Source organism: Panthera pardus, unplaced genomic scaffold (genome assembly GCF_024362965.1).
Source record: "Panthera pardus isolate Hobbes unplaced genomic scaffold, ASM2436296v1 HiC_scaffold_15, whole genome shotgun sequence".
In the NCBI taxonomy this organism is placed as follows: Eukaryota; Metazoa; Chordata; class Mammalia; order Carnivora; family Felidae; genus Panthera; species Panthera pardus.
In genome coordinates this window covers 38,625,792-38,651,247 of record NW_026526710.1, presented here as the reverse complement: position 1 = coordinate 38,651,247, position 25,456 = coordinate 38,625,792, and the positions used below count along the sequence as shown (strand labels likewise).

The 25,456-nt window shown below is 37.0% G+C and overlaps 1 long non-coding RNA gene across 1 annotated transcript in view; it reads right to left on the bottom strand.

Annotated features, from left to right (window-relative positions):
* Positions 1 to 11,778: 11,778 nt before the first annotated feature.
* LOC109248557 (uncharacterized) overlaps positions 11,779 to 25,456 on the bottom strand; it is a 45,042-nt gene continuing 31,364 nt past the window's right edge. Inside the window, exon 4 of the long non-coding RNA XR_002072115.1 lies at positions 11,779 to 11,938. This is a non-coding gene — a long non-coding RNA (uncharacterized LOC109248557). The remainder of the gene's footprint in view (positions 11,939 to 25,456) is intronic.

Sequence of the window (25,456 nt, the reverse complement as noted above, 5' to 3'; positions counted from 1 at the left end):
AACTAGACATACATGTGGAAATGACAGTAGAAACCTGAGACTTCAAGTTGACCTTGTGAATACAAACTAAGCTCACAAAAGGTTAAAGCAGGTGACAGAGAATCTTTTGAAAAACTCAATCCCTCACAAGGTCTGTAGAGTTGGGAGGGGGATGCCATCCTCTTTAAAGATAAGGAGACTGGGAACAATGAGCAGCCTTAAAGTAAAACCACAGTGCAATTTTCTCTCAATTTAGTTCAAGGACCATTGTTTAGTGCCAACCATGCTAGACTCTGGAGATGTAAAAGCAAATTTGCCTTTACAATTGCTCAAGGACAAATTGCAAAGGACAATTGCTCAAGGACCTTAGATTTATATTATAGGACTCTGGTATTCATTCTTCATTCATTTAACAAATATTTATTGAGCACCTAGTGTGAGCCAGATTGTGTAGTAGAACTGATGATTCATCAATAAACCAGACAAGTCCCTAACAAGGTTAAAAGTTACTGATGCTAATCTATCTCTGGTAGATTGAAAACATTTTAATGTCTCCTTTATTAGATAATACATTCCTTTGCCTTGAATTTATTTGTTTATATATAAGCCCCTCCTGGGTTTATATATTCCTCATCATGCCCAATAGACTTTTGTGATTATAAAATGTGATAAGGTTGAGTGAGTACTCTGAATCCTGGCTCTAAGACTTACCCATTATGTAACATTGACCAAGTTCTTGACTCCACCTTAGTGTCCCCGTCTGTAAAATAACATCACAATAGTACATACCTCAGAGTAGCTAAGTGGACTGAGACAATGCACAGTGCCTGGCAAACTATAAAATGTTAACTGCTGCGAATCCCTCCACTTTTCCCCATAACAACGATTCCCAAATGCTCCTCCAGAAATATTCTGCATCAGAATTCAAATTCAGTGAAAAATATGAGATTCACAGCAGTCAGGGGCCTTATAAATAATAGAATCCTTCCAAAGTGCTTATTGTGAAGATCCTGTGCCTCAGCAATGGGAGGCTATGATTATATCTTGGCTCTGCTCTTAAGGATGAACACCCCTTTGCCTTAATTTCTGTAGCCTCTGTTCCACACTCTGGAAGACTCTTCCCTGTTCAATATCGTTCATGGTCATATCTTAAGTGGGCACTGGGAAGTATGCCCTCCTTGGAGACTTCATGACTTTCATAGCCCATTTCCTGCTAGTACAAGTTTGGGGTCCTGAGAGGTTTTTTTTTTTACAATTAAAGGTTTTTAAGGCCAGGCTTATAGCTTATCTGATCATATGGTTCTCTCAGACACTTAGTAGACTTCATATTTATTTGCTTCCATTGAGTTCCACGTGCCAATAGTCACACCCAAAGTTCTTTCCTGGGCATAGTTTTAAATATTTTGTTTTCTTCCGTCCTCACCCTCTACCTTTTTCTCTCAACTTAAGGTTTGAGGCTTGGTGGTTCAGCATCCTGTGCACCATCAACCATTATCTCCTAGGAGGAAAGGGAAAGCACTACTTTCCCACTCAGGGCCAATTGATTGACAGGAAACCAACTTCCAACCTAGCACCACCATCTGCAGAGGTTAAGACTCATTGTGAGGTATTGGACAGTGGTCTCTCTAATTTCAGATTGGGTGCCACTTACCAATGCTGAATGATCCAGATCTCCACATATTAATATGAGCAGATAAAAAATATCACTAATCATAAAGAGAAAATTTACCACTTGAAAGAAGAGGGCCAAATTAAACCAGATATCACTCACTAAAATGGAGTTAATGCAGGAAGTAGGAGAAAACATTTTTTTGAAGAATCTTATTTATGTTCTTAGTGAAATTTAAAAAGTGATAAGGGCAAGTTGTCATGAAAATAGAGCCATCTGAGAACCAGAATGTCCTGATAAATAAAAAAAAGTACATGGATATTTTAGTTGAAAAGACTATAGAAGCAGTTAATAGAAGAAAAGATACTGCTAAAAGCTTAATTAATGAACTATAATACCATCTCAAAGAACCCTTCCAGAATGCAGAGCAAAAATAAATAAATTAAATAAATAAATAAAGTAAGTAAGTAGAAATTATGAAAGAAAAGATAAAAAATATTTTACAATATATCCAGTACATCCAATATTTATATGTTGGAATTTTTAGAAGCAAAATGGAGTATTATTTCATCATATTATTATAAAATATTTATTATATTATAATATTAATTATATTTTATTATATTATTTATTATATATAGTAATATAATTGTAATATACAATGTCAGATGCTTAACTGATTGAGCCACCCAGGCATCCCTATTTTGTAGTATACTACAAAACATCTTTATTTTTAAATTTTTTTTTAACGTTTTATTTATTTTTGAGACAGCAAGAGACAGAGTATGAACAGGGGAGGGTCAGAGAGAGGGAGACACAGAATCTGAAGCAGGCTCCAGGCTCTGAGCTGTCAGCACAGAGCCAAGCGCAGGGCTCGAACTCACAGACCGTGAGATCATGACCTGAGCTGAAGTCGGCCACTTAACCGACTGAGCCACCCAGGCGCCCCTACAAAACATCTTTAAAAGAAACTAAACAAGACCTAAATAAATGGAAACACATTGTGTGTTGTTGGAGTTGAAGACTTAATATTCTTAAGGTGGCAATACACTCCAAACTGATCTACAGATTCAATACAATCCCTATCAAAATTCCAGCTGGTTTTGTTTTGTCTTGTTTTGTTTTTACAGAAATTGACAGGCTGACCCTACAATTTGTATTGAAATGCAAGGGACACGGATTGTCAAAACAATTTTTTTTTTTAATTAAGGTCTGAAGACTGCACTTCCCAATTTCAAATCTCATTACAAAGCTACAGTAATGAAGACAGAGTGAAACTGGCATAAACACAGAAATATAAACCAATGGAAGAGAATTAAGAGTCTAGGAGTATGCCTGGTTGGCTCAGTCAGTTGAGCATACGACTTGATTTTCGCCATGGTCGTGATCTCAGGGTTGTGGGATAGAGCCCCGGGTTGGGGCATGGAGCCTGCTTGAGATTCTCTCTCTCACCCTCAGCCCCCTCCCCTGATCATATGCTCTCTCTTTCCCTACCCCCCAAAAAATTGAGAGTCGAGAAATGAACCCATATATCTATGGTTAATTGATTTTCAACAAGGGTGTCAAAATAATCTGCCTTCCAACAGATATAAAAATTCCTTAAAATGGATCTTAGATATGCTATAAAAACCAAAACTATAAAACTCTGTTTATAGAGTTCTTTGATATTGGATTAGGCAATGAATCCTTTTGTGGGGGGGGATTCTTCTTTTTAATTTTTAAGTGATCTCTATAGCCAATGTGGGGCTCAAACTCACAACCCTGAGATCAAGAGTTGCATGCTCTACTGACTGAGCCAGCCAGGTGCCCCCAGATTAGGAAATGGCTTCCTAACAAGATACCAAAAGCACGAGCAACAAGGGAAAACTAAATAAGTTTATTCATAAAATTAAAAGCTTTTGTGCATCAAAGGCCAGTATTAAGAAAGTGAAAAGACAACTCAGAGTGTGAGAAAAAATATTTGTAAATCATAGATCTGATAAATAAAAAATCTACTCTGCAGAATATGTAAAGAACTCTTACAACTCAACAATAATAAAAAAAAAAAAAACTAAATCAAAGGGAAGATGGACAAAAGATTTGAACAGACATTTCTCCAAAGATTGCCAAATGGCTAATAAGCACACAAAAAGGTGCTCAACATAATTAGCCACTAGGGAAATATAAATCAAAACCACAATAAGACATTACTTTATACCCATTAAAAGGCCATTAGAAAAACAAAACAAAACAAAAATAACAGAATACAAACAATGGAATGCGAGCCATCTTTAAAAAGGAAGGAAATTCTGACACATACAACAGCATGGATGAACCTTGAAGTCATCATGCTAGGTTAAATAAACCAGTCACAAAGGACAAATAGAATATAATTTGAGTTTTATGAGGTACCCAGAGTAGCCAAATTCATAGAGACATAAAGTAGAATGGTGGTTGGCCTGGGGCCAAGGTTGGGGAGGTGATGGGGAGTTATTGTGTAATGGGTACAATTTGGGTTAAGGTTAGGGTAAGACATGAAAAATTGTCCTGGAGATGGATGATGGTGATAGATGCACAAAAATGTGAATGTACTTAATACCACAAAACTATACAAAACTATATCCTTAAAACTGGTTAAGTTTTATGTTACATATAATTCACCATAATAAAGAAGCTCTAAAATTTTTTTTAAACATATAATAACAAATGTTAGCAAAGATGTGGAGAAACTGGAACCCTTATACACTGCTGGTAGGAATGTAAAATGGAATAACTGCTGTGGAAAATGGTTCGGCAGTTCCTCAAAAAATTAAAGTTATAATAGGACCCAGCAATTCCACTCCTAGATATACATACAAAAGAATTTAATATATTCACACAAAAACTTGTACATAAATGTTCATAACAGCATTATCCATAGCAGTTAAAAAGTGGACACAACCCAAATGCGCATCAACCCATAAGTGGGCAAACAAGATGGGATAGCTATACAATGGAATTTTATTCAATCTTTTTTCTCTTTTTTAAAAAAGTAAGTACTGATACCTGCTCCAAAATGGATGAACCTTGAAAAGATTATGCTAAGTGAAAAAGGCCAGACATATTGTATGATTCCATTTATATGAAGTGTCTAGAGTAGGAAAATCCACAGAGATAGGAAGTAAATTAGTGGTTACCTAAGGCTAGGAGATTTGGGGAGAAATAGAGAATTAAGTGCTAATGGGTATGTGTTTCTCTTTTGGGATAATGAAAATGTTTTTAAGCTGATTGTGGTAAGGGTTGCACAACCCTGTGAAATACTAAAAACCACTGGATTGTACTTTTTTAAAAGATGAATTTTTTTTTTTAATTTTTTTTCAACGTTTTTTATTTATTTTTGGGACAGAGAGAGACAGAGCATGAACGGGGGAGGGGCAGAGAGAGAGGGAGACACAGAATCGGAAACAGGCTCCAGGCTCCGAGCCATCAGCCCAGAGCCTGATGCGGGGCTCGAACTCACAGACCGCGAGATCGTGACCTGGCTGAAGTCGGACGCTTAACCGACTGCGCCACCCAGGCGCCCCAAAGATGAATTTTATTGTATGTGAATTATATCTCAATTTTAAAATGGAGAGGCAGTATTTATACTATATATATGCTATATAATAGAACATTTTCCAGAGATAAATATAAATTTGTGTATTCAGTGTGAAAGAGCAAGATTATTTGATACACTTACACATATCCTTATGAAATTTCTGCGTTAGAGTTAAAAAATAAAATTCTCTGGTATTTCAGATCTCCCATTAAAAATAATTATATCGTCATCTGACATGTCATCTGCAACAACACAAGAAAAAATATTTATAAGATGGGGCGCCTGGGTGGCTTAGTCGGTTGAGTGTCCAACTCTTGATTTCAGTCCAGGCCACGATCCCAGGGTAGTGAGATTGAGTCCCGCGTTGGGCTCTGAGCTGACAGTGCAGAGTCTGCTTGGCATTCTCGCTCTCCCTCTCTCTCTGTCCCTCTCCCCTGCTCTCTCTCTCTCTTTCAAATAAAAAATATACATATTTATAGGACTATGAAGGAAGGACTATGAAGGAAAACCACATCAGTTTGAATTCCAAACACAGCTATAGTACAGTTACCTCCCAAGCAACACTTCACACATTCGGTAATCGTTTGGTGAACAATATAATTTCCTTCCCTTTGCTCTAGTAATTGGATTAGGGATGGACCATAATATAGGTCTAAGCCAATGAGTACACATGGCATTTTCTTGCCACAAAGTTCGTTTTGATGTACTCCAATTAAAGTGAAGGGCAACTCTTTATTTAATGATTGGGGGAAAACAATTCTCCCTTTCTCATTGTGTGATGTGCTTTTGTGAAGCCTAAATTGCTGCAACCATTCTGATGCCAGGAAGGAAGCTAACACAAGGAAGAAGACAGATTTGAGAAAATCAAAACTATAGTTAAAGCCCTCATCAAACTGTGTTGTTTTTTAAATGTTTTATTTATTTATTTATCCTGAAAGAGAGGGTAAGAGCAGGGAAGGGACAGAGAGAGAGAGGGAGAGAGACAATCCCAAGCAGCCTCTGTGCCGTCAGCTCAGAAACCAACACAGGGCTCCATCTCAGGACCCTGGGATCATGACCTGGGCTGAAAACAAGTGTTGGGTGCTCAACCGACTGAGCCACCCAGGTGCCCCTCAAACTGTGTTTTAAAGTTGCCTCAGAACTCTGTTAAATGAGCCAAAATTCTACTTATTATTAAGTTTCTTTATGATGCATTTGATGTTTCTTGTAATTAAATAAAAGACCCAATAAAAAGGAAATTAGAATACATAAAAAACACTGGAGAATAAAAACCCAGTAAAATATAAATAATTATTGATAATGCTTCCATAAAATCTAATGTACATATTAACACAGGGTTCATAACATAGTTTCCTATGTTAAAATTCCAGTTTATTTCAACAAATATGGGATATATGGGTCCCTGGAAGGAGAATTATAACTCTTAAAAGTCTCAACATGTCTGGGGAGAATATTGGGGCATAAGGAATAGATACAGTATATATTGGTTCAATTTTTTTTAATTTAATGATAATGACCACAATTGGTTGTAAAACATTCAAATAATTTGAAGGAAAAAACATACAAAGAAAACTTAACCAAAATCACAAGTCAGGTAAAGAGGAAAAACAATAAAGCATAATAGAAAGAAAACAAGATGTATGAATACATTCTCAGCATTAATAACAATAAATCAAGCAGGCTAATTTTTCCTATAGAAAGACAAAAATCTCTGAGTGGAAAAAAAAAGAAAATTTAACTCTATTCTCCTTATGATCAATACCTGAAACAAAACAACACAGAAAGATTGGAAATAAATGGGTGGCAAATAAAGTTACAAGAAAATGCAGACAAAAAGAAGCGATATAAAGTAGCAAAATAAAATCAAGTAAAAATAAAATCAAAATGAAATAAAACCAAAGTAAAATTCATGATTAAAAAGTAAGCATCAAGTAGGACAATAAAACTAATTTACTCTGATAAAAGGTACAATAAGAATAGTGAAATTTTATTTATTTAAAAACATTTTAAAATGTTTATTTATTTTTGAGAGAGATAAGGCATGAATGGGAGAAGGACAGAGAGAGAGGGAGTCACAGAATCCAAAGCAGGCTCCAGGCTCTGAGCTGTCAGCACAGAGTCCAATGTGGGGCTTGAAATCACAAACCATGAGATCATGACCTGAGCCAAAGTCGGATGCTTAGCTGACTGAGCCACCAAGGCGCCCCGTGAATATTTATTGAACACTCACTCTATGCCAGCCACTTAACTGAGAATTTTCTCAAGTAATCCTCACAAGCTATGGAGTGACTGTAATTAACACTTAAGCTTTGCAGATGCTGAACAAGGCTTTAGAGAGATTAGATGTCCTCAATATCATACAGTGTAGATGGTCATGGATCTCAAACCCTGATCTACGAATTCCAAAGTGCAAATACATAGTACCAAAATATTTTTTTTAAAAAACTGATGGGAATAAAAGAATTTATTTTAAACATTTAAATCCCTTTCTCTAGAAATTTCACATATCTCATAGCTCAAAAATAAATAGGAAAAGATTTGGATAACACAATGAAACACATATGTGGTATATACAGATAACTTTGAACTCTAAAACCATAGCGTATGCATTCTTTCCTATAAAGTCCAAAAATACTTAACAGTACGAAAATGTTCTAAGCCAGAAAGAAAATCTTATCAAATGCTGAAGAATGGAAATCTTAGTGCTGAGCCATAGTTTTTGACCCTAACATAGAAAAACTATAAATTAATTATAAAAAGATAACTAAAGTGAATCTACTTGATGATTTAAAAATCTTTCTAAATAAAAATAAATTTGGGGTGGCTGAGTGGCTCAGTCAGTTAAGCATCGGACTCTTGATTTTGGCTCAGGTCATGATCTCATGGTTCATGATTTCAAGCCCCACATCAGGCTCTGTGCTGACAGTGCAGAGCGTGCGTGGGATTCTCTCTCCCACTCTCTCTCTCTGCCCATCCCCCATTTGTGTGCATGTGTGCTCTTTCTCTCTCTCAAAATAAATAAACATTTTTTAAATAAAAAAATAAAAATCTGATCACATTCCTACCCTGTTTAAAATATATGTATGGCAATTTTTATATAGTCTCATGTCAGGCACTCTTTTAAGCTCTTTTTATGTTTTACCTAATTTCATACTTTTTTTTTTTAACAAATCAACTTATTTTTTCATTATGAGAGAGGGAGAGTGCGAGAATCCCAAACAGGCTCCACACTATCAGCGCAGAGCCTGAGGCAGGGCTTGAACTCACAAACTGTGAGATCATGACCTCAGTTGAAATCAAGAGTAGGAGACTTAACCAACTGAGCCACACTCGTGCCCCTTAACTAATTTCATTCTTATAATCTTGTGTGGTAACTACTATTTTTATCCTCATTTTACACAAAAGGAAACTAAGACACAAGTTAAATGATTTTTTTTCCTGGTGCTACTGTTAATATGTGGTGTAGCTGAGATATGTGAACTGGGACAGTCTATCTCCAGAGTCTACTCTGCCTCCAAGAACATTTCAGGGGCTTCTCTTTGTCTTTAAGAAAGAGTGCAAAATTAGCCTTACAGGATCTTAGGTCTTATATGTTAAAGGAGAGGCCATCTGGTGAACTATCTTCAGGGATAAAAAAATTGCAGAGGGAGATTCTTATGGGTTCAATTATGTCCTCCCAAAATTCATATGTTGAAGTCCTAACCCCCAATACCTTAGAATGTGACCTTATTTTGAAATAGGATTGTTGTAGATGCAATTAGTTAAGTTAGGATGAGTTCAGACTGGAGTAGGGTAGAGTTCTAATTCAATATGACTGAATTCCTTATAAAAAAGAAAAATATGGACACAGACATGCACACAGGGAGAACACCATATGAAGATATATGATTGGGTAATACATCTACAAATCAAAAAACATCAAAAATTGCCAGCAAACCACCAGAAGCTAGCAGAGAGGCATGGAACAGGTTTTCCCTAACAACTTTTAGAAGGAACCAAACTTGCTGACACTTTGATGTTGGATTTCCAGCAGAACTGTGAGACAATAAATTTCTGTTGTTTATGTTACCCGACTTGTGGTTACCCAATCTGTGGCAGCCTGAGCAAGCTAATACAGGGATTTCTCCCTGCTTCATGTCTATGACCATCTAAGGTACAGAGTCATATCTAAAATTGTTAAAAACTTTAAGAATATTCTCTCTCTTTTTTTGCCAATACAATTTTTTAAATTGAAGCATAATTGATATACCTTAAATTTGTTTCAGATGTACAACAGAATGATTCATCATTTGTATATATTGCAAAATGATCACCACATAAATTTAGTTCATATCTGTCACCACATATCATTACAGATTATTTTTTCTTATGATGAGAACCTTTAAGATCTACTCTCTTAGCAACCTTCAAATATGCAATACATTATTATTTACTATAGTTGTCATGCTGTGTATTACATCCTTGTGACTTATTTTATAGCTGGAAATGTGTATCTTTTGATTCCCTTTACCTATTTTGCCCTTACCCCCATCCCACCTCTGGCAACCACCAATTTGTTCTCTGTATCTTGAGCTTGTTTTTTTTTTTTTTTTGGGGGGGGGAGGAGGGATTAGATTCCACATGTAAGTGAGGACATATAGTATTTCTCTTTCTATGTCTGACTTACTTCACTTAGCATGATGCTTTCAAGATCCATTCATGTTGTCACAGATGGCAAGATTTCATTCTTTTTATGGCTGAATAATATCCCATGGTTTATATATACCACATTTTCTTTATTCATCTGTCAATGGACACTTGAAATATTTCCATACCTTGGCTATTGTAAATAATGCTGCAAAGAACATGGAGGTGTATATATCTTTTTGAGTTGGTGTTTTCATTTTTTAAAATAAATACCCAAAAGTGGAATCGCTGGGTAATACGGTAGTTCTATTTTTAATTTTTTGAGGAACCTGCATACTATTCTCCATAGTGGCTGCACCAATTTACAATCCCTTACACTGATAGTGTGTGAGGGCTCCCTTTTCTCTACATCTATGCCAGCATTTGTTAGTGCTTTTTTCTGATAACAGCAATTCTGACATGTGTGAGGTGGTATCTCATTGTGGTTGTGATTTGCATTTCCCTGATGATTAGTGATGTTGACCACTTTTTCATGTACCTACTGGCCATCTGTATGTCTTCTTTGGGAAAATGTCTATTCAGATTCTCTGCTCATTTTTTAATCAGATTGCGGGTGTTTTTGCTATTAAGTTGAATGAACACTTTATATTTTGGGATATTAAGAATTTCTTCACTTTGTAACATCTCTATGTGTATTCAATTCTTTAGTGATTAATGATAAACTCAAAAAAAAAACAAAAACAAAACCCCCAAAACAACAAGGACCAGGTTTTTGCCTTTGGACATCTGAGGAAGAAGGAATTTATGGAAAGCAGACTTATCTCTACAGCTAGTCTTGTGAAAGAAAATTACAAAAGGATGTGGAGGCAATGGCAACATAAAAAACGGAAAGACAAGAAGGCTGCCCTTGGGGCCTGCCAAAAAAAGAGAGAGGGAGTGAGAGAGGATAGAGAGCCTAGAAACTTCTCTGGAATCCCAACACTTAACTTCTCGTCCAGAAAATTGCAGCAATCTCTTTGCAGGCTTCTTCTATCTCCTCTCTTTGCTCCTGACATTTCTCTAGCCTGAATGTTCACTTACCTCTTCTTTGAGTACCAGAGCTGGGACTAGGGTGAGGCTAACAAGGTCCTGAGGGTGCAAAAGATAAGGAAACACTCACTCAGGTGCCAGCCCTGCATCTCCACTGCCCTGAGAGTGAGGGCCTCTCTAAATTTTGCACCCTACATGCCTATTGAATCCAAGGATATTTACCCTTCAATGCTCATCTACACTCCCTTGATAATCCCAGTCAAAAGTAATTGCTTGTTCTATGTGCTGCCATAACACTTTGCTTATTTTTCTATGAACTTAAAGCACTCATATCATTCCATGTAAAAATCCAGAGTCATCCTTGATCCTTGCATTTATTCAATATTTTCTAATGTTTATTTCTGAGACAGAGAGAGAGAGAGGGACAGAGAGAGAGAGAGAGAGCCTGGTATGGACAGAGAGAGAGAGAGAGACACAGAATCCAAAGCAGGCTCCAGGCTCTGAGCTGACAGCATGGAGCCCAATGCAGGGCTTGAACTCATGAACTGAGAGATCATGACCTCAGTTGAAGGCAGACGCTTAACCAACTGAGCCACCCAGGCGTCCCTGATCCTTACATTCATTCAAACCCACATTCAATCCATCAAGAAATCTTTTTGACTCTGCCTTAATAATATCCCCAATATGACCACTTCTCACTCCCTATACTTTTACCACTTTGTGTTGAAACTGCTGGACATTTGCAATGGCCTCCTAGTTTCCACTCACTTGCCCTACCCAAGCCCCCTGCCCAGTCTGTACAGGCATACCTTAGAGATATTGCAGGTTTTGTTCCAGACCACAGCAATAAAGCAAATACTGCAATAAAGTGAGTCAAATAATTTTTTTCATTTCCCAGTATGTACAAAAGTTATCTTTACACTATATTATAGTCTATTAAGTGTGCAACAGTATTATGTCTAAAAAAAAACAATGTACATACCTTAATGTAAAAATGTTTTATTGCTAAAAAATGTGAACCATCATTGGAGCTTTCAGTGAGTCAATCTTTTTCCTGGTTGAAGCTCTCACCTCCATGTTGATGACTGCTGACTCATCAGGGCAGTGGTTGTTGAAGGTGAAGGTGGCTGTGGCAATTTCTTAAAATAAGATGAGAAGTTTACTGGATTGAGTGACTCTTTTTTTCATGACCAATTTCTCTGTAGCCTGTGATGCTGTTTGATAGCATTCTGCCCACAGTAGAACATCTTTCAAAATTGGAGTCAATCATCGCAAACCCTGCCACTGCCTTCACAACTGTTTTTGGAATATTTAGTTTTTAATATTTTTAATGTTTATTCATTCTTGGGAGAGAGATGGAGACAGAGTGTGAGCGGGGGAGGGACACAGAGAGAGAGAGAGAGAGAGAGAGGGAAACACAGAATCTGTAGCAGGTTCCAGATCCAAGCTGTTAGCACTGAGCCTGATGTGGGGCTCAAATTCATGGACTGCGAGATCATGACCTGAGCCAAAGTCAGATGCTCAACCGACTGAGCCATCTAGGTGCCCCTTTTTTGTTTTTTTGGGTTTTTGTTTTGTTTTTTTAATGTTTACTCTGGAATATTTAAAATCCTTTGTTGTCATTTCAATAATCTTCATGACATCTTAACCAGGAGTAGTTTCTATCTCAAGAAACAACTCTCTTTGCTCATCCATTAGAAGCAACTCCTGGGGTGCCTGGGTGGCTCAGTTGGTTGAGCATCTGACTCTTGATTTCAACTCAGATCATGATCCTACTGTCATGGGATCGAGCCCCACATCAGGCTCCATGCTGATTCTCTCTCTCTCTCTCTCTCTGTTCCTCTCCCCCACTTGCACTTTCTCTCTCTAAAATAAAAAATAATAACAATAAAATAAATAAAAATTAAAAAAAAGAAGCAACTCATCATCTGTGAAAGTTTTATCATAAGATTCAGCAATTTGGTCATATCTTCAGGCTCCACTTCTCTCATTCTCCTCCTATTTGCACCACGTCTTCAGTGTCTTACTCCACTGAAGTCTTGCACACCTAAAGTTATCTATGAAGGTTGGAATCAACTTCTTACAAACTCCTGGTAATTTTGATATTTTGATGTCTTCCTATGAATCATGAATGTTCTTAATGGCATCTAGAACAGTAAACCCTTCCCAGAAGGTTTTCCATTGAATTTTCCCAGATCCATCAAAGAAATCACTGTCTATGGCAGCTATGGCCTTACAAAATGTATTTTCGTAAATAATAAGACTTGAAAGTCAAAATTACTGCTTGATCCCCAGGCTACAGAATGGATGCTGTGTTAGCAGGCATGAAAACCACATTCATCTTATTGTACATTTCCATAAGAGCTCTTGGGTGACTAGGTACATTGTCAATGAGCAGTAATATTTTGAAAGGAATCTTTTCTTCTCAACAGCAGGTCTCATCAGTGGGCTTAAGATATCCAGTAAACCATGTTATAAACAGACATGCTATCATCCAGGCTTTGTTGTTCCATTTATAGAACACGGGAAGAGTAGATTTCACATAATTCTTAAGGGACTTGGGACTTTCAGAAGGGCATTGGCTTCAACTTAAAGTCACCAACTACAGTAGCCCCTAACAAGAGAGTCAATTTGTCCTTTGAAGCTTTGAAGCCAGGCATTGACTTCTCACTAACTGTGAAAGGCCAAGATGGCATTTTCTTCTGATAGAAGGCTATTTCATCTGCACTGAAAACCTGTTGTTTAGTGTAGCCACCTTCAGTAATGATCTTAGTTAGATCTTCCAGATAACTTGCTATGGTTTCTACATCAGAATTTGTTGCTTCACCTTGCACCTTGATGTTATGGAAATGGCTTGTTTCCTTAAACCGTATATCCAAACCTGCTCTCTTCCAACTTTTCTTCTGGGGCTTCCTCACCTCTCTCAGCCTTCTCAGAATTGATGAGAGTTATCCATCTTGCTCTGGATTGGGCTGTGGCTTAAGGGAATGTTATGGCTGGTTTGGTCTTCTATCCAGACCACTCAAACTTTCTCCATATCAGCAATAACGCTGTTTCACTTTCTTATCATTGATGCATTCACTGGGTTAGCACTTTTAATGTCCTTCAAGAACCTTTCTTTGCATTCATAACATGGCTTACTATTTGGCATAAGAGACCTAGCCTCTTGCCAACATGCCTTCCTCACTAAGCTTAATCATTTCTAGCTCTTGATTTAAGGTAAGAGACGTGTAGCTTTTCATTTCACTTGAACACTTAGAAGCCATTGTAGGATAGTTATTAATTGGTCTACTTTCAATATTGTTGTATCTCAGGGAATAGGGAGGCCCAAGGAGAGGGAGAGAGATGGGGGAATGGCCAGTGGGTGGAAGAGTCAGAGCACAAACATTTATCAATTAAGATCCCTGTCTTCTATGGGTGTTTTGTGACACTGCAAAACAATTACCATAGTAACATCACAGATCACTGATCACAGATCACCATAACAAATATAATAATGAAAAAGTTTGAAATATTATGAGAATTATCAAAATGTGACACAGAGGCACAAAGTAAGCAAATGCTGTTGGAAAAATTGTGCTGATAGACTTACTCCATGCAAGGTTGCCACAAACCTTCAATCTGTTAAGAATGCAGTATCTGCAAATCTCAATAAAGTGAAGTGCAATAAAATGAGGTATGCCAGTCCTCCAAAAAAGCAGTCAAAGGGATCACCTCTTAAAATTTGAGATGGATCATATTACTCACCTATCAAAACCCCCAATTGGTTCCCTGTGTTACTTAGAATTAAAGCCAATCTCCTTACCAAAGCCTAAATAGTCCCACCAGAGCCCTGCTATCTCTCCAACCTGATTTCCTTCCATGTCCTCCCTCAGCTCCAAGCACATTCATCACCCTCCCTAGGGTTCCTTTAGGCCCACTCCTGCCTCAGGGTCTTGGCCAGTTCAGTTAATCCTACCCTGAAATCTGTTCACCTCTTAATATTTTTCATTTCTCTGCTTAAACAACACTGTCTCTGAAAGGCTATATAAAATAGCATTCTTGTTACTGCTTTACACTGCTTTATTCCTTGACATTTTTTTCAAGGTACTTAATTACTATATTTTATTTTTCATTTATTTGTATATTATCTATCTTATCCCCTAGAAAGGGTGCTACATGAGGGTAAGGATTTTTGTCTGTTTTTTTCCCCCATGCTTTATCTTCAGCACCTAGAACCATGACTGGCATAGGGCAGGAGGAAAGTTAATATTCACTGGGTGGATGATGGACAGATGGATTCTGCTCTGTTGCATAACTACTTTACATCATTGTTTTACCAGTGACAAGTCTTTGTGGTAACTGTCAAGATCTCACTCTGCTCTAAACTCCCAAAGCATCTAGCATCTAGCTTTGCATTTCATACCTACTCACTAAATGTTTGTTAAATTGAGTTAAACCTACCTCTTTATAACTTTTCCTCCCCACTATTATCCATTACACATAATTCTGCAAGATTAAGCCACCTAAAGTCCAGGGAAGATCATGTGTCTCCCCTACTGTGAACTCACCCTGAATTTTTCATGAAACTTTTGGGAAATCTTTTATTTACAAAATACAGATAGATTGCATATATGTTACTTAATCCTCACAATTACCCTATAAGATAGTAATACTCTCTTCACTTGACAGGTGAGGAAACAGAACCTCAGAAAAGTTCAGTACTTTTCCCGGGGTCCATTACCTGCAAATTATCTGATCTACCTGATTCTAAGAATGTGGCTGCTCACACTACATTTTGGTATTATTTCCCCAGGATTCAAAGCCAGATAGAGACAGTATGGTCTCTATCTACTTTTTTTGGCATTGCCTCTTCATTATGGCAGAAACTATTATTAAATCTTAGAAGTATATTCTTCTTATGAAGCCTTGTGTAAAATAGTGGAAAATGAAAAGTAAGCCATCAGTCAATAATAGGAAAATAATTTTTAAATTATATTTCACTCCAAGGACTACCCATGAAATTAATATCTATAAGGTTACTTTGAAATGCATAAAGACTAAGATGGACTGATAAATGGAGAGAGATAAACAGCATCTAAGCTATGAGAATATGGTGTTCACAGTAAAATGTTTTCAACTCTTCCCATGCTTTAAAACTTTTATAATACAATCTGAGGATAATTTATTGAATACTAGGGAAAATCTTTATAACAATGTATTTTAAAACTTAGGAAATTATTTATGAAAATCATTACAAAATCATAAAAAAGAGACTGCCCCCCCTAAAAAAAGCTAAGAGAAATTTACTAAATTATTAATAGCAGCTGTGTTTGAATAGTATCATCTGGGTAATTTTCCCCTTTTCCTTTTTGTACTTCTTAACATCTTACAAATGTTTAATGAGCATGTTATCCAATCAAATGAAAAAAAAGTTTTTTTTGAAAAGTCAAAATGCGTAGTAAGCTGCACTTTATGATTCTATAGTAAAATTAGCAGGATTTATGGGAGAGAATGTGATAGAGGCAGGCAGATCAAATAGAGACTTGGCCGTGCAACTTCCCAACCCCCTCCTGCCTTGTTAACTATTACCTAAATTACTTATGGAACTGCAGCACTGACTCCTTTTACCAAAAGGCCTCTGCTATTAAAGTATGTCTATTTTCATTTTTCCTTAATGATCAAAAAGGCCATTTCTAGTGGAGCTCTTTCACACCCTTCTAGGTCCTACTTCTTAAAGCTGACTCATATTCATGGATCCCATGATAGCAACCATCCACTATTAATCACTTTGTGTTAGTGGAGGCCTCTCAGTCTTGTGGAGCTGAAGATTTGGTAAATACATCTTGGGGCTTTTTGTAAGAATATTTCTGGAATTCTGGATCCCTACTGTTAAAATAAATAAATTCTCTACACCAGCATGTCAGAAGGGAGCTAGGCTTTAGAGCTAAGGTCAAGGGTAGGGTCAATCAGCAGGAGTTTTACAAAACCTCAGAGCCTATGACATCTCAATGCAGGGTAAGTTTTTTCTAATGTAAAAGTGAGTGCTTGCAGATTCTTGAAACAAACAAGGGTAACTTGGCAACATTTTCCCCCCAATCTCTTAAAAAAAAAAAAAACTTCCCAGCAGTTATCAGATGGCAAAATCATAAATAAAGCTCTAGGTCTTATTTAATAAAAAGGTAACTTTTCTTAGACGTAACTATTGTTTTAATCAGGTAATTTTCCACCATGTATCAAACAGAGCCCATTTAATGGAAAAATTTAAGCACAAAAACTAGTCTCTAAGGCAGTATCCTTAGAGAGAACACTAGAGAATCAAGAGGCTATATAATTAATACCCAAAACAGTTATTGATCTTCAGTCATGTACGTGGCACCATTTTGGTGTTTTAGTGTAATATTGATTTACCCATAACTGCATTTTAGCTTGGGTTACTTGAGGAAAAAAATGAACATGTTCCTTAAGTTTGCAATGCATAAAAATCATATGGTTCTTAACAATTCAAAGTGAAATTACACTAGCAAAATAATTAGGTTTTATATAGATCTACAAATATACATTCAATTTACAAATATGGAATGATAGCATTTTTTAATCCAGAAAAAGCATTCTTATTTCCTGAATGTAGTTTTCAGAACATAGTCTTACATGATGTTTTATGAAAAAGTTATTCAATAGTCAGATAAGTTTGGGAAATGATTTATGCTCCATCCTCATCTTGAAAACTCATAATTCAATAATCATATTAAAAGCTGCAAGAAATTCTATAAGAAGCCAGTATAACTTTGTTTAATCCAATGTTTCCGAAACTTACATGATCAGAGAGACTTGTTTGTTTGTTTGTTTGCATAATGTTTATTAACATTTTGCAGAATCTCTTTGGGGAAACTTGCTCTAGACTAATGTCCTCATTTTTATAGAAAGTGAGAGCCCAGAGATAAAGTGATTTGCTTACAGAAATAGTCCTTTATTTATTTAGAGAGGTAGATAAACTACATGGTATTTTTATTTTCGAAATAGCTTCAATGATTTCTTCCTATTGAGACTTTATTTTGAAGTATCAGTGATCATAGACCAAAACAACCTAGCCTTGCCTTGGTTTCTGCAGCTAGATTCTTAGTGAAAAACACTACACACTTCAGTCTTCCCTGACTCTTAAATTGGTTTATGTAAATCAAGTAACCAGGCATCTGATGTAAATTAAGTGATTTGGGAGGGTAAGTTACCTGGTAATCACCTGGCTATGAAAATATCACTGTAAATAGATCTTTCAAGGTTCCTTAGGGTCTCCACTACCCTACAAAGTCTTCCCTGACAGCTCCCATTCACAGTGATTTTGCCCTTCCCAATCAATATGTAATCAAATTATGTCTTCTATCGTTACTTACCAGTCCCTTGTGTATATCTTATCTCCCTAAACAGATTGCAAGCTCCCAGATTGCTAAAACTAATTCTTACTTGTCTTTCCAGTCACTTTAGACACATCACAGATTCTCAAGAAATACTTTTGAATGCCTCACAAGTGACCAGTTGAATGACCAGAGGGAAATGGTCAGCCTAAAAGATTAGGAAAGGAGCAGCTCCACTTTCCATCTTCTTTCTACCTTCAGTGCAGAATTTTCCCTCTCTCAGCTTTCATGGCTAGCACATGGCAGTCTTGTCCAGGAGTCCACAGTAAGCTAGGCTGCCCTTGCTCAAAGGACTCTGCTTGAACCTGTCAGCATTCCAGTGGATCAGTGAGAAGCTCATCAAATCAGCAGAACAAGTACCTGTCATGCTCCGAATCTGTTTGGAGATCAGACTGGTTTACTCAATAATAAAATGGAAGCCTGGTTTTATTCTACTAGTTTGGACTCAGATTAATTAGGTACATGACCCCAAATACAAAGCAGCTGCTTTCTAACACTCAAGTTAAATGATCTTTCTCAAAGAAAAGCTGATTCCTGGGGTGCCTGGGTGGCTCAGTTGGTTAAGTATCTGACTCTTGCTTTTGGTTCATGTCGTGATCTCAGTGTTCATGAGTTTGAGCTCCGCATTGGGCTCAGGGCTGACAGTGCACAGCCTGCTTGAGATTCTCTGTCTCCCTCTCCCTCTCCCTCTCTCTCAAAATAAATAAATAAACATTAGGAAAAAAAGAAAAAGAAAATCTGATTCCAGAGTGTGGATAGTTCTAATTACGTCTTAGCCTGTTTTATGGCAAGACCTGAGAAATGTTGAAAAGAAGAAAGGAAACTTCTATCCTTCCCTGTCATTGATGATCCAGGCTGACTTTAGAGAACAGGCCTGTACTGAAAAGGTTTAAACAAACCCAGTACCCATAAAGTGGGATCTTCCATTGTTCCTAGGAATTACTATATATATATATATATATATATATATATATATATATATATATACACACACACACATATATATGTATGTATATATATTCAAAAGTATATATATAGCATATACATATATATGTGTATATATACATATATATATATATGTATATATAGATATATATGCCTTTGATTGATATGGACCAATATTGTCAGATTAACTCATTCTTTTGCCCACAAACCAATCAATGTGTGTTGATTGTATAGGTATCATGTTCTCAGCACTGCTGTAGGCACTGTGGGGTTATAGAAGCGTAAAGATATGGTTCCTCCCCTTGAGGGATTTATAACCTAATAAGGTGAGATAAGACTAACATTGAAAATAACTGAACAAAAAAAAAAGAAAGAAAATAACTGTGAACAATACAAGGCAATATATATGATCTAATGTTGACCTGGAGGCCTTGGACTTTAACTGCAGCAGAAATTCGGTGAAAGGGGAAGTGTTACTGGGAGTTTCAGACAAAAAAGAAGACTTCATGAAGACAATGGAATGGAGGTGAACACTATAGGAGGGACAGGACTGGAGGCAAAGAAGGTAGGCTGTCCATTCTAGTTTTAGGCAACATCATTTTGTTAATTCTTTGAGATGTCCCAATTCTTGCTTACCATAAGGCAGAATATATATAAACAAGCACACTTTCAATCACTGAGCTATTACCTTTTCTAAAAATTACCCTTTTAAAAAATTAAAACTCAATAATATACTATTATTTTAGTGGTCTATAAATAAATTTGCTCAATTTTCCATTTCCCAGTTGGCAGAGTCAGGCTAATAATTTAACTTATTAGCTCTAAAGTTATCAGTTTTATATGCAAATAGTTTATTAAAAAATAAAACAAAGTGACCACTATGTGGTAGGCCCTTTGTTGGGTGCTGGGGTTAAAATGGTGCGTAAGTCATTAAAGTGCCTGTCAAGTTTAAATGTGTTGGTGGAGACAGATGTGAAAAGAAAGACATGATTACAGGGTGCCTGGGGGGCTCAGTTGGTTAAAAGTCCGACTTTGGCTCAGGTCATGACCTCATAGTTTGTGAGTTCGAGCCCCGCATACAGCTTTGTACTGACAGCTCAGAACCTGGAGTCTGCTTTGGATTCTGTGTGTCCCTCTCTCTCTGCTCCTCCCCTGCTCATGCTCTTTCTTCCTCAAAAATAAATAAACATTTTAAAAAATTAAGAAAGAAAAAAACTTGATTATAATTATAGTATGTGTCATCAAAGAAAAATATAGAGAGCTATGAAAGCATGTATCAGGGAAGTCTAATCAAATTGGAGAAGCAGTGAAGCAAATTTCTTAAGAAATTGATAATTTAGGCTGAGCTCCGAAGTAGGTAGGAGTTAGGGGCACCTAGGTGGCTCAGTCGGTTAAGCATTCAACTTTGGCTCAGGTCATGATCTCATGGTTTGTGTGTTTGAGCCCTGCATCAGGCTCTGTGCTGACAGCTTGGAGACTGGACCCTGCTTTGGATTCTGTGTCCCTCTCTGTTCCAACCCCCCCTCCCCCCACCTGCACTTTGTCTCTCTCTCTCTCTCTCAAAAATGAATAAACATTAAGAAAAATTGAAGTAGATAGGAGTTAGAAGTAAGATGATAGGAACAGGATATTCTAGGAATAGAGAAGGCAATTAATGTGGTTAGAGAGTAGAGAGAGATAAGGCTGGACAAATAAGTAGAGCTGGATCATGTTTATCTATTTGATAAACAATTTATAAATTATAGCAAGCTGAAATATTTTGCAGTGGTGGCATTTAATTTTACTCTTTTATCACAAACTATGAGAGTTAAGTTGCTCTTATGGTAAAAACAATTTGAAAAGATAAACATAAAGCAAGAATGCCTTGTTATTTCATCCATGTTGCCTTCCATCCAGTAGGTATCTACAAGATACAAATGGAATTTTGGAATTACAGTTAAAATGATTACCTCTAAAATTACAAAACAGATTGAGAAAAAAACAGATCTCCAGGAGGCAACATAGTGAAGCAGTCAGGTGCATGGAATTTTGGAACCAGCCTTTTTGGGTTTGAATCCCAGCTCTTCTACTTACTCATTTTATGACATTAGGCAAACTGAACCTCAGTTTTCCTGCCTTTAAAATGGATGTGGATTACACTAAAGCACAAGCAACAAAAGAAAAAATAAATACACTGGAATTCATCAAATTTAAAACCTTTCGTGCTTCAAAAGACAAAATTGAGGAAGTGAAAAGACAATTCACAGAATGGGAGAAAGTATGTATTAATCATATATCTGATAAGGGACTTGTATCTAGAATATATAAAGAATTCTTAAAACTCAATAATAAAAAGATAAGTACCCCACTGAAAAATGAGCAAATGATATGAATAAGAATTTCTCCAAAGAAGATATACAAATAGCCAATAAAGCACATGAAAAGATGTTCAACATCATTAGCCATCAGTAAAATGCAAATCAAATAAGATACTACTTCACATCCACTAACATGGATGTAGTAAAAAAGACAAATAATAAATGTTGGTGAGAATGTGGATAACTTAAAACCCTTACATACTGCTGGGAATGTAAAATGGTGCAGCCACTTTGAAAAAACAGTCTGGCGGTTCTTCAGACAATTAAACATACAGTAATAGAGATTTCATCTCTTTTGTTCCCCAGTTCCTGGCATGTAGATGGCTCTGAAAAAAATTTGTAAATGAATAAATGATCTGGAGAAGTGTAATTTCTTCTTATAAATGCAATATAGACTCATAAACCCCACTTTCCCTCAAAAGCACATAAGGATGGGAAATGCTAGGTAAATATCTTCTCATTCCCTAATCCCACTCTACAGCTATAACCAGTGATCCATGAGATTTTAACTAGAGCAATGAAGTCCAGACAACTAACTTCTTATTTGCAACAGCTAGAGCCACACCTGAACAGACCACTTTTTCCTCAGAAGCATCCTAGAATTTGGAGGTTAAGGAAGTCTAGAAAGATATGGTTAAGACCGGGGCCAGATATGTGTCCCCCCTCTATGTTGCAGTTTGCTCCCCAAATTTCTTACTAAATCCAAACTAAAAAGCATAGTTAGATAAATTGTTAATACTATAATATAAAGTATGGTCACTGGTGGCAAATAATCCCAAATTCAACATTTAGTTTTGTACAAAAAAACAAAACAAAATAATATAGTTTTAGAGAGAATATAATATTTCAAATAAAGTAAATTTATAGACAAAAATGACATGTTCAATTCATTTATTTATTTTGCATCCTATTGAAACCCTATTAAGAGAACACTAAAGGGATTTTTTTTTTTTAGACAGATCCAAGGGCACCTAGGTGGCTCAGTAGGTTGAGCATCCCACTCTTTGATTTCAGCGCATATCATTATCCCATGGACATGGCATCAAGCCCTGGGTCAAGCTCCTCATGGAGTCTGCTTAAGATTTTCCCTCTCTCTCTCTCTCTCTCAATCTCTCTCTAAAAAAATAAAAATTAAATTAAAATAAATAAATAATAACAATAAAAAATAAAGATAGAAATCCATAGGAACAGAAAGGAGACAATAGGAACAAAACTTTGGAAGCTGGAAAGAGATGGCTATATAGCAACTTCTCTAGAAGATCTAAGAAAACTAATTCCTAAGCTGGCAGTGGGGAAGGCAACTCAACTTAGAAGAAATTTCCAAGACTTGGGAATTTGTGGCATCAAGTAATGTTGGAAATTGGGACTCAAAATAGGAAGCTAAGTTGAAAATCTGTGAAGCAGTTGAATTCCTAGATCTCCTCGATTCCTTATAGTAGGATGATTGTCTTCCCCACAAGGCAAAATAAAGGAGGTATATTCTTTGAAGAGGGTGAATAGAGAGTTCCAGGCCTTGGATACACCAGGCATAACTGTAAGTGGGGGTATTATTTTGAAGACAAAGGCATTAAGTGAACACTTGTAAATTGTATGCTGAATCCTATAAGCCGTCTTTTCCCATTGAAGTCACAGAACAGTAGCATCCAGACATTAGGAAGGTGACTGGGAGAGCTTCTCTAAGGAAAGCTAACCATTCCAAGGGGAAGTATCTAAAAGTATTGATGGAGAAGTTCCTCAAATAATTGACCTAGCTAGATCATCCTATATTGCAACCATACCTGTGTGCTCATGGACTCCTGTTGACTTCTTAGTGCCCGTGCCCTTCTTAAATTTTTTTTTTAACGTTTATTTATTTTTGAGACAGACAGAGACAGAGCATGAACGGGGGAGGGTCAGAGAGAGAGGGAGACACAGAATCTGAAACAGGCTCCAGGCTCTGAGCGGTCAGCACAGAGCCCGATGCAGGGCTCGAACTCACGGACCGCGAGATCATGACCTGAGCCAAAGTCGGACGCTTAACCCACTGAGCTACCCAGGCGCCCCACTCTTCTCTTAAATTTGAACTCATAACTAAGGACCAGCAGATATTGGAGAAAAGTCACTGACATGAAATATAAAAACAAAACAAATGAACTAAAAAAGAAACTTGGAGAAAACAAAGCTATGCATGGAGATGAAAATGTCAAAGAATTAATATCTCTAAAGATATTCTCTTAAATAAAGAAACTGATCCCATTCACAATTGCACCAAGAATCATAAAATACCTAGGGATAAATCTAACCAAAGATGTAAAAGGTCTGTATGCTGAAAACTATAGAAAGCTTATGAAGGTAATTGAAGAAGATATAAAGAAATGGAAAAACATTCCGTGCTCATGGATTGGAAGAATAAATATTGTCAAAATGTCAATACTACCCAAAGCTATCTACACATTCAATGCAATCCCAATCAAAATTGCACCAGCATTCTTCTCGAAGCTAGAACAAGCAATCCTAAAATTCATATGGAACCACAAAAGGCCCCAAATAGCCAAAGTAATTTTGAAGAAGAAGACCAAAGCAGGAGGCATCACAATCCCAGACTTTAGCCTCTACTACAAAGCTGTAATCATCAAGACAGCACGGTATTGGCACAAAAACAGACACATAGACCAATGGAATAGAATAGAAACCCCAGAACTAGACCCACAAACGTATGGCCAACTAATCTTTGACAAAGCAGGAAAGAACATCCAATGGAAAAAAGACAGTCTCTTTAACAAATAGTGCTGGGAGAACTGGACAGCAACATGCAGAAGATTGAAACTAGACCACTTTCTCACACCATTCACAAAAATAAACTCAAAATGGATAAAGGACCTGAATGTGAGACAGGAAACCATCAAAACCCTAGAGGAGAAAGCAGGAAAAGACCTCTCTGACCTCAGTTGCAGCAATTTTTACTTGACATATCCCCAAAGGCAAGGGAATTAAAAGCAAAAATGAACTACTGGGACCTTATGAAGATAAAAAGCTTCTGCACAGCAAAGGAAACAACCAACAAAACTAAAAGGCAACCAACAGAATGGGAAAAGATATTTGCAAATGACATATTAGACAAAGGGCTAGTATCCAAAATCTATAAAGAGCTCACCAAACTCCACACTCGAAAAACAAATAACCCAGTGAAGAAATGGGCAGAAAACATGAATAGACGCTTCTCTAAAGAAGACATCTGGATGGCCAACAGGCACATGAAAAGATGTTCAACGTCGCTCCTCATCAGGGAAATACAAATCAAAACCACACTCAGATATCACCTCACGCCAGTCAGAGTGGCCAAAATGAACAAATCAGGAGACTATAGATGCTGGAGAGGATGTGGAGAAACGGGGAACCCTCTTGCACTGTTGGTGGGAATACAAATTGGTGCAGCTACTCTGGAAAACAGTGTGGAGGTTCCTCAAAAAATTAAAAATAGACCTACCTTATGACCTAGCAGTAGCACTGCTAGGAATTTACCCAAGGGATACAGAAGTGCTGATGCATAGGGGCACTTGTACCCTAATGTTTATAGCAGCACTCTCAACAATAGCCAAATTATGGAAAGAGCCTAAATGTCCATCAACTGATGAATGGATAAAGAAATTGTGGTTTATATACACAATGGAGTACTATGTGGTAATGAGAAAGAATAAAATATGGTCCTTTGTAGCAACGTGGATGGAACTGGAGAGTGTTATGCTAAGTGAAATAAGCCATACAGAGAAAGACAGATACCATATGGTTTCACTCTTATGTGGATCCTGAGAAACTTAACAGAAACCCATGGGGGAGGGGAAGGAAAAAAAAAAAAAGAGGTTAGAGTGGGAGAGAGCCAAAGCATAAGAGACTCTTAAAAACTGAGAACAAACTGAGGGTTGATGGGGGTGGGAGGGAGGGGAGGGTGGATGATGGGTATTGAGGAGGGCACCTTTTGGGATGA